Below are 9,025 nucleotides of genomic sequence, written 5' to 3'. Positions count from 1 at the left end.
ATATTATTATTATTATTAAGGATTGGCAATTTCTACTACTTGAATGTTTAAAAATGAATTTTGCATGAGCATGATTTGAATTTCTTTTGATATCATGTGTGATATCAAAGAAATTTTAATAAGACTTGCAATTTAAATTTCTTGTATTTTCACTTTCTTCAGAAAAGTTTGTTTAAAAAATTTTTATTTTGAAAATTCATTTTCTTCAAAAGATTTCAATGGTGATGGTAGCTTTTTTTTTTCCTGTATGCTCTTTTCTTGTATTTCCTTGCATTTTTGCCCTACTTGAGGGCAAAAATACAAGACAACTCAGTCTGTAAGTACTAACATGCCATTGTTAAATATGTTTTTAATTTCTTAATGAAGTTATTGCTAGATTTACATTATTATTAAAACAGAATACATTATGGAAGTTTTTTAATTGATGAAACAAAGGGATGAATTGGTTTTTATTTTAATTTATTTAAAAAATAAATTTTAATCTATATTTACTTGCTTTGCCTTTTTAAATATTCAGTAAAAATTTTATATTGCTTTTAAAAACCTTACTAACACTTTGCAAGTAAGAAGAGTTGATTTTTAATATTATGTCTCATCTAACAATACCAAAAATATTTCATTTGTTGTTTGTTTTTAGTGTTTCTTTACTTTGATTCAATTGGAATATCTTTTTGAATGATTTTTTCATCTCAGATCTGTGAACTCTTATGTTCCTGTTTTTGAGCAAGGTAGATTTTTAATTATGTTTTTAATTATGTTGTTTTTTGTTTTTAATGTATAATTGTTTTATCTAGATTCATTTTTATTTACAAAATTTAGACAAATGTTAACATTACTATAATATACAGTCGAGTCTGCATAAGTCGTCATAGGTATAACTCGACACTGTCGGTTAAGTAGTCAGTTTTCTGTGGTCCTGGCCGACTTACATAGGCATTAATGTTAAAAAAAAGTCTGGTTTACTCGACACCGTTTAACTCGTCACCCCTGGATAAATTGACATACTTTTGCTTCCCCACACTCGTTTAGTCGACTTATTAATATATACATATTAATAAAAATGCCTTAACATTTTATGTACTTTTATATATAAAATAACAACAGATAAACAAAAAGAAAAATCTATATCAACGTCACAGCAGAATCCAATTTTGCATTTTCTCACATCATGCGTTATTTGTAGCACGTGTTTCACATTTCTGTTAGAAATGAGTGTCCGAAAGCTAACAACGTTCGTGCCGAAGGAAAAATCAAACTTGTGTCTGAATTTGAATGTAAGAAAACTTTGCAAGCCGAATTTGCAAAACAAAAAACCTTCCAACAACAATGGTGGAAATTCTGAAGAAAAAAGATAAAATTAAGAAACTTTTCTTGGATTTTCGTCGCGGCTGTCTCAAACGCCAGAGAAAGTCTCCAGACAAAGATGTCAAATATGCTCTGGTACGTCGACTAAAGCAAATTCGTTCGTCGAATCTTCTTGTTTCGGGACCGATACCGAAACAAAAGGCAATGGAAATTGCTGGAGTACTTGGAGTAGAAACCAACTTTAGTGCCAGTGGTCAGAGAGGTACAGTACATTGTACTACTGTATTTTCCTAATTGTAGTTTTGTGCTTTTTTTTTCAACTTTGCTTTAGTTGTCATATTCCTACTTCCCATTGGGGTGTCGACTTAAGCGGACTCGATTGTATTTACCGAAACAAAAACTTTATTTTTAAGTCAATTTCAGTTGTTACAAAATTGTACATTTTGATATATTTGTCATTTCTCTAATAATCAGAAAACATCACTTTCATTTCTTTGAAAACATTTATTTCATAATACAGTATGGTTTACCATACTATATTATGAAATAATTAATATTTATATTGAAATAAATCTATATATAGCCATACATAGAGATTTATTTCAATATAAATATTCTTATAAAGACACGAAAGAACTTTAAAATACATTATAAAATGTCAAGCATAATTTTAGTGTTGATTGGATTTGAGTGAATGTTCAGTTGGTGTGCTAATACTGCAATAAATCTGATTTCTTCTTTAAATGTACATAATTTAATTCAATAATGAAATCACAAATTGTTATATTTCTAAGATATACAATTCAAATGGCAAATTTCTTTTAAAAGTTACACGAAATAATTTTTTACAGCATATCGAAATGTTTTGTTTCGTGCTGTTGTTAGCCTCGTTAACTTTTATGCAATAAAAATTTACCACGCTTTCAATTTTCTATCTTAGTCTGAATATGTGAAGCATAATTTTTTTCCTAAAAAATTTGCAGTAGACAATACATGGATTTGTAAAGCAAATGCATTACCTGTAATAGTCGAAGCAATAACCGTCTGTCAAATATTGCGGTCGTCTCGGAAAATAAGTAAGCAGCAGTAAATCTAAGTGATTATTGAAAGTGGGTGTATCTACAAATTCTGAATTGCTTTAATTATGAACTTTAGAAGCTGCAATTATTTGTTAAACGAACAAATAATGATATTAATTATTGAAGTCTACCGGTAATTTTGAATTGCGCAAATGTGGTTCTTTGCAAGAAGTGTAAACTGGCAGGCCCTGATGTACTTTTAATTTTAGTTTGTAGTGTGTAATCTTAGCATTAAGTTCACAATCATTATCAGTTGTCCAATTTGGTTGGAGAAAATAAAATTTTTTGTAAATGTGTACTCTTCTTTGTCTTATCTTTTCCCTATTTGTAATAATATCTCCTAATTCACAGTATTTGATATCTTTTAACGTAGTTCTTTAATATTTATACATCCAAACAAGGTTTTAATTTAACACTAATTATGTGCTCTTTCCCAAAAAATTTTATTGGTTGCAATTTAAAAAAATTGTAACCTATATTCCCACTGATTAAGAAACTCGATTTCATATGGTAACTAGGACATCGATGCTATTATATTTTGAAGGTTAAAGGTCAAGGGGAGAGGAGTTAGAGCGACGTCGTGTCATATCTCGAGAAATACTCTCACCAATGGGGTTTCGAGATTGCGGCGGTAAAGTTTGCACGTTTAAACTATGGTTGGGGCTGCTGCAAAATTGGCGAGAGTTGTATTAGCGCGTGCGCACTTTTAAGAGAGCGCCACCAAATGTTGGCGGGAAAGTTAAGCAAAGAGTTGCTTAACTTTCCCTGCATTAACAAAATATATTTCCTCGATAAAGCTTCTGAATTTTTATCTAGAAAATCATTAACCATATTAACCGAAGTGGTCCTATACAGAAAATTCTCTTCTCCCCAACCATATTGTCCAATAACCATGGATGCGATTGGAAATTTAGAGGAAATAAAACGTTTTATTTCCTCTAAATTTTTAAAATCACGGCCACATTCGCCACAACGTGTCCGCCATTTTGTAATTCGAGACAGCCGCCGTAACAACCTTGTCAGCGTGGTTATTTCGAACAACCGGTGACGCGATTCTGGTACTTATTTTATTGCGAATCCGCTGAATTTCCGTGTCTGCCGGACGGGGAAGCTTCCATTGTGTAGCACACCCAAACACTAGAGCAACCAAACAAATGGTTAGCCGTTTTATAGAGGTTTCGAGTCCACGTCCGAGTATGAGCAATTTGTGTTTACAAATTGCTCGTGTTTACGCACGCTTTAGCTGGAGTTCCTGTGTTGTTTATTCGTCGCGAATATCACTGGTGAATTGTGTAATTGGGTGTAACGCTAGTTCATCCAAGAACAAGAACGTCATTTTTTAAAATTCCCGGCATTGTGTTCGAGGACCCGAAACTGAAGAGCTTTCGCGACGATGGCAATCTGCGTGGCTCTCGAGAATTAACCGGAAGAATTTCAATACGGATAAAGTGAATAGCAAGAGTTTGTCGGAAACGCTTCATTTCGGGTAAGCAAATACATATTATTTTTATTAGTTTTAAACAACTGATTACAGTATTGTCAATTTACCGTTTAGCATGAATTCTACGACTCAACAACAACAAAAAAAACAGTTTCTAAGAAGAGGAAATATATCGATGAAAGAAGGTTATTTAATGAGAAATCGACAGAGGTGAAAGGTGAGGCGCGCTATCTAATTTGTCGTGTTTCAATACTTGTCTTCAAAGAGTATAATTTGAGAAGGCATTATGCACAAAAACATGCTTCCAAACTCAATGCATATGAAGGAATGTGACTGAAAAAGGTCTTGTATCTCAACAAAAGGTTTTTAGCAACGTTACAACTCAGAGAGAATCCTTTACGAAGGCTAGTTTTGTAGTCGCTAATTTAATCGCCAAAAAATCAAAACCATTTTCTGATGGTGAGTTTATTAAGGAATGAATATAATTTGTCCAGACATGAAAAGTGAGACAAACTGATTTCAGAAATATCATCAAACTATTGCCAGAAGAATTGACGATCTCGGGAAATATATCGAAAGCGACTCGAAAAGTAAAGCCTGGGGTTTACATTTTCTTCTTTGGCCATGGATGATGCTACCGATACGGCTGAATTCGCCATTTTTATTAGAGGTACGAATGACGAATATAGTTTAACTGAAGAAATGATCTCATTAGTGCCATTATAAGACACTACAAAATTAAGATTTATACGAAGCGGTGAAAAAAAAAACATTAACGCGATTTTCTTTATCCCTTTCCAATATATCTGGTGTAATTACGGATGGGGCCCCAGCTACGATAGGTAAAAAAGAAGGGCTTGAAAAATGAATAGAAAACGATGACATTGCTGTCGAAAATTCTCGTTTGATGAAGTACCATCGCATACTACACGGAAAATTTATACGGAAAAGCTTTGAAAATGGATCATGTTACGCAAATCGTCGTCAAGACTGAATTTTTGAAGAGCCCGGGGATTATCTCGTGGCCAGTTTCGAGAATTTCTCAAAAGTGTTGATGCCGAGTATGGCAATATCGCACACTTTGCAGTAGTAAGGTGGCTCGGTCGAAGACAAATGTTAAAAAGATTTTTATGATCTACTTAATGTAATCAAATCTTTTATGACATCGAAAGCAAAATCTGTGCCAGAATTTGACGATGCCAACTGGCTCGCAGACTTACCGGTACCTTTTTTTTTCTTTTGCTCTTAAGCTAGTTGAGGCCCGGGACTCCATAATTTCGTCCAATGTGGCCCAGAGAGTCTGAATGATTGGACACCCCTGACTTAAGACGTAGAATTACAAAAGGAAGGTTGAGCAATGTCCTTCGTTTCTAATTTACATAAATAAGTGCGTGTATTTTAAGATGAACAATGGAAATTATTGGTTTATCTTTACAAATAGGTAAGTTGGGTTATTTTGGTGAGCAACATTAACATTTCTTTAAGATGCTATTTTTTACATTAGTAAGAAATAACCATTACATAGTAACCTTCGAGGAGTTATTTATATAATGTACTGTACACAACATACCATAATTAATATTAAAAAGAACTTATCGTTATCTTTTCAATAATATATATATTTTTATTTTTTTTTACACAAAGGAAAACCTTCCTCATTGTACTGTACGACGAGTCATCACCAGACTGGGTGCCATTATACGTGGGGTACGAGTGGCCACAACCCCACTGCATATCGGGAGCGTCACGAAAGAGCACGTAGTCGGGAGAAACAGCCACTTATAAGATAGCTTACAAATCTTTAGTGACCCATAACTTTCGTTTGTGAAAGGGTAGCGATTTGTCGTTAAAACCAAATAGTTTGATGTGGCCTAAAGCAGAATTTGGTGACGACTCTCGATCTACAACGAAGATGCTGGCTTCGTACGGATCGACACCTTAACACGATGAAACTTTTTCTTCATATAGAGCAGTATCTCTTCCTGTCAGACTGCGAGAATAACCCGCTAGAAAAACATCTTTTTATACTTTCCACAACGCTATTTGACAAGTTGGCGGTGCTTTTTTCCAATTTAAACTTAGAACTGCAGTATTTTTACAAAGCACGTGCAAGCTAAGCAAGCGGAAACTAGATCACGAACGAAACTCCTTCTGACCTTATATAAGGATACGGGACTATAGGCTAAAACGGCTGGCGAACCTAAGGCACGCGTGCCCAAAGTGGCACGTAATGTATCTCACGATTTCTGTCTTTTTCAATCATCCTTTCTGTTTATCACCTGATCATCTTTTTTCAATCAGATTTTTACATTTATTCGAATTAACATCTTTAAAGCTAAGTATGCTTACACTATGGCACGTGGACTCAAAAAGGTTCGCCATCCCTGAGCTAAAACATGCGTCACGTGCCAAATAACCAAGGTATACTTGTATATACTATGTCTTACGGCAAATGGTTTTTCGTGTATTAATCGTCCCTTCACTTCTACTGATCACAATTGTTCCTATCCAACTAACTGATTCAAACTATGCCAAGACTAGTGGTTATCGTTCGTATACGTATCGTGACTTTCCATCCGAAAGCAAAACGGACTTGTTGAAAGTATTCGCCAAATGATTGTTCTGTTTAAGTTATGGCAACGCGACATTTGGGCGATGCCTTCCGGGAGGTCTTTTTAAGGGAAACTGGCCCCTATTTAGGCGTTACAGACGTGGAGAAAACCCGGAAAACTCCACGTGGCCAGCCCATCCGAACGAGGCGCGAACTCACCACCGAACTCGCAGTGTTCGGGGTACGAAAACCGCTTGGTCACTGGTGGACCAAATGAGTGTTCTAAAAGCTTGTTTAACCGATCGCTGGGTCGAGGTACTGCAGTTAGTGTACGGGACGTTGCTTAGATTGACAAGAGAATTTTTTCCCCCGACGTCTTCGGACATTAGTGCTGCAAGACTTCGTGTGCCAATTGGTGGCATGAAGTTTGTTTATATTGTTCTATTTTTGTGAGAATGCGAGAGGGAAGAGCCAATTATTCGAAAATTTCAGTTTTTCCCGCTTGATTAATAATTTCCATGTAATATTTTAGCGATAAAATAGACAAAAGTCGACGTTTTGTGTGGAAAAAAGTGAAGTAGAACTTCCGTGAGATGTTCGTCAGATATTTGCGATAACTTTCTGTCTCTTGCGTCAGATGATCAGAATACTAAAATCTCATTGGTGGAAACTTAGGAGAAAAATTCACGAGTTCGGGACAATCCACGAAAATTAGAGTATGCAATAAACGACAGACATCGACCGGAATTCGGACTTGCCATACTAATAGATGATGATGATCAGGGGTGGCCAACTTTTGTGTACATAAGATCTACTTTTTATCTTAAAAATGTGTCGCGATCGACTTGTTGTCGTAGGTATAGTCTAAGTGGCGAGGGGGTGTGAAATACAAACTGTTTATACACTGTGCTTCAGTACGAGGTGCACTCCCGCGAGCTATGGGTAGATAAGGAAAATATATGTTCAAAACTATTTTTTATTTTTTAAATCACTTATTAAGTTTTCAAGATATAGGCTCATAAAGAAAATAAATTTCCAGACCCAACTTTTGATATTTGCAGTTACGAGTTCATTCCGTACAGGCGGCACCTAAAAAAATCGATTTTTCCACACTTTTAAGATACATTGTAATTGATTAAAATCTATAAATTGTGGTACTATTTGTTCGTAAACTTGAAAAAGTTGTTATAAAACTGCACAGTATGGCTGATAATTTGATTATAAGATTTTACTTCCGCGATTTTTTTTGGGCGAGGAAAATTTATCATGGAAGAATAATAGATTTTTAGACTTATTTTTTGCTAATCTATGAATAGCTCGCGGGAGTGCTCTTTGTACTGAAACACCCTGTATATCTACCCACGTAAAAAACAACGTAATTATTTAACGGGCCGAAAAACTCACGTCCAGGGGAATTAAAACAAATATTGTTAATAATTACTCGTGTTGTTAATTCAAATTAGCTACTGATAAAGACAGATTTAGAATTTATTTTATTACGTTACATTAATGAGAGGACTGAGTTTGCACGTCTCTTACCAAGGAAACATAATTAGGTGTATATCCTGACAAAGATGATAATAATGATTCTTCAGTATGGGAATCAGTCGGGACAGAATGTTTAGTCTTCGTTAACTTTAAGTATGAAAATGCCAATTCACACAGGTATATAGTTCCGAAACAGGAATAAATATATTTGCTACATTTGGTGATACTGGGATATTTTTCTCAATTGACGTATTTCCAAAAATCCAAAAATATAGAGGTCTGTTGCCGAAAACGCTCACTTATCAAGTAAATAGATAGGTAAGAAAAGCCATAATTTAATTTAAAACATAAAGAACAGGTACTTGCATTTTAAACAAATGAAAAATTGAAACTCAACGTTGTCACCGTGGATAAATAATATTGATTAATAATAATAATATTGTTAATACTAAAGAAAAGAAGCTACCGCATGACAGTATCAAATATTCGAGCTAAATAGCTGTGTTTTCTACGAGTCCAGTCATAACTGCGTGCATATTGTTGCTTTTGCGCGTTACGTTCACGAGTTGCGTTCAGTTACAAGTGTAACACATTCGATCGCGATCGACCAAAATTGGCATCGTAATCGACCGGTCGATCGCGATCGACTTGTTGGCCACCCCTGATGATGATGATAGAGAATTCGGGAGAGTCGGAGCGGGACTAAGTTTGATCGACAGAGGTAGTAGCGAGGTTGAGGCCGAAGTTCTAAACGCGGAAACGTGTACGTCGAACGTTGAGCGCCGCCTTCCTGTAAGCCTAGAAGTTTGGAAAGTCCGTGGTATCACGCTCGACGTTCCAAACGTCATTGTCAAACTTCTAGGTTTACAGGAAGGCTGGCTGAACGTCCGACGTACACGTTTCCGCGTTTAGAACTTCGGCCTCAACCTCGTTATTTTTAACCACTTGTAAACTCTCTCTCTCGCGTTTAGAGCTGTATTCTAGATAATAGACTCGATTTACGATATGTTATATGTATGTATGTTTAATTTACTTACTAAATCCTTTTATTTGTTAACCTGTTTGATCCTTTGTTGAGTACGGACGTTCACCCCGTGACTTCCTCAACGCTCGATAGAATATAACCTTCCGTTAACATCTAGATCGTAACATCACGAGTTA

Source organism: Centruroides vittatus, unplaced genomic scaffold (assembly GCF_030686945.1).
Source record: "Centruroides vittatus isolate TY-2023 unplaced genomic scaffold, ASM3068694v2 scaffold_1209, whole genome shotgun sequence".
NCBI classification, from domain to species: domain Eukaryota; kingdom Metazoa; phylum Arthropoda; class Arachnida; order Scorpiones; family Buthidae; genus Centruroides; species Centruroides vittatus.
The sequence above is the reverse complement of the archived record's forward strand: the minus strand, read 5'-3'. Positions refer to the sequence as shown.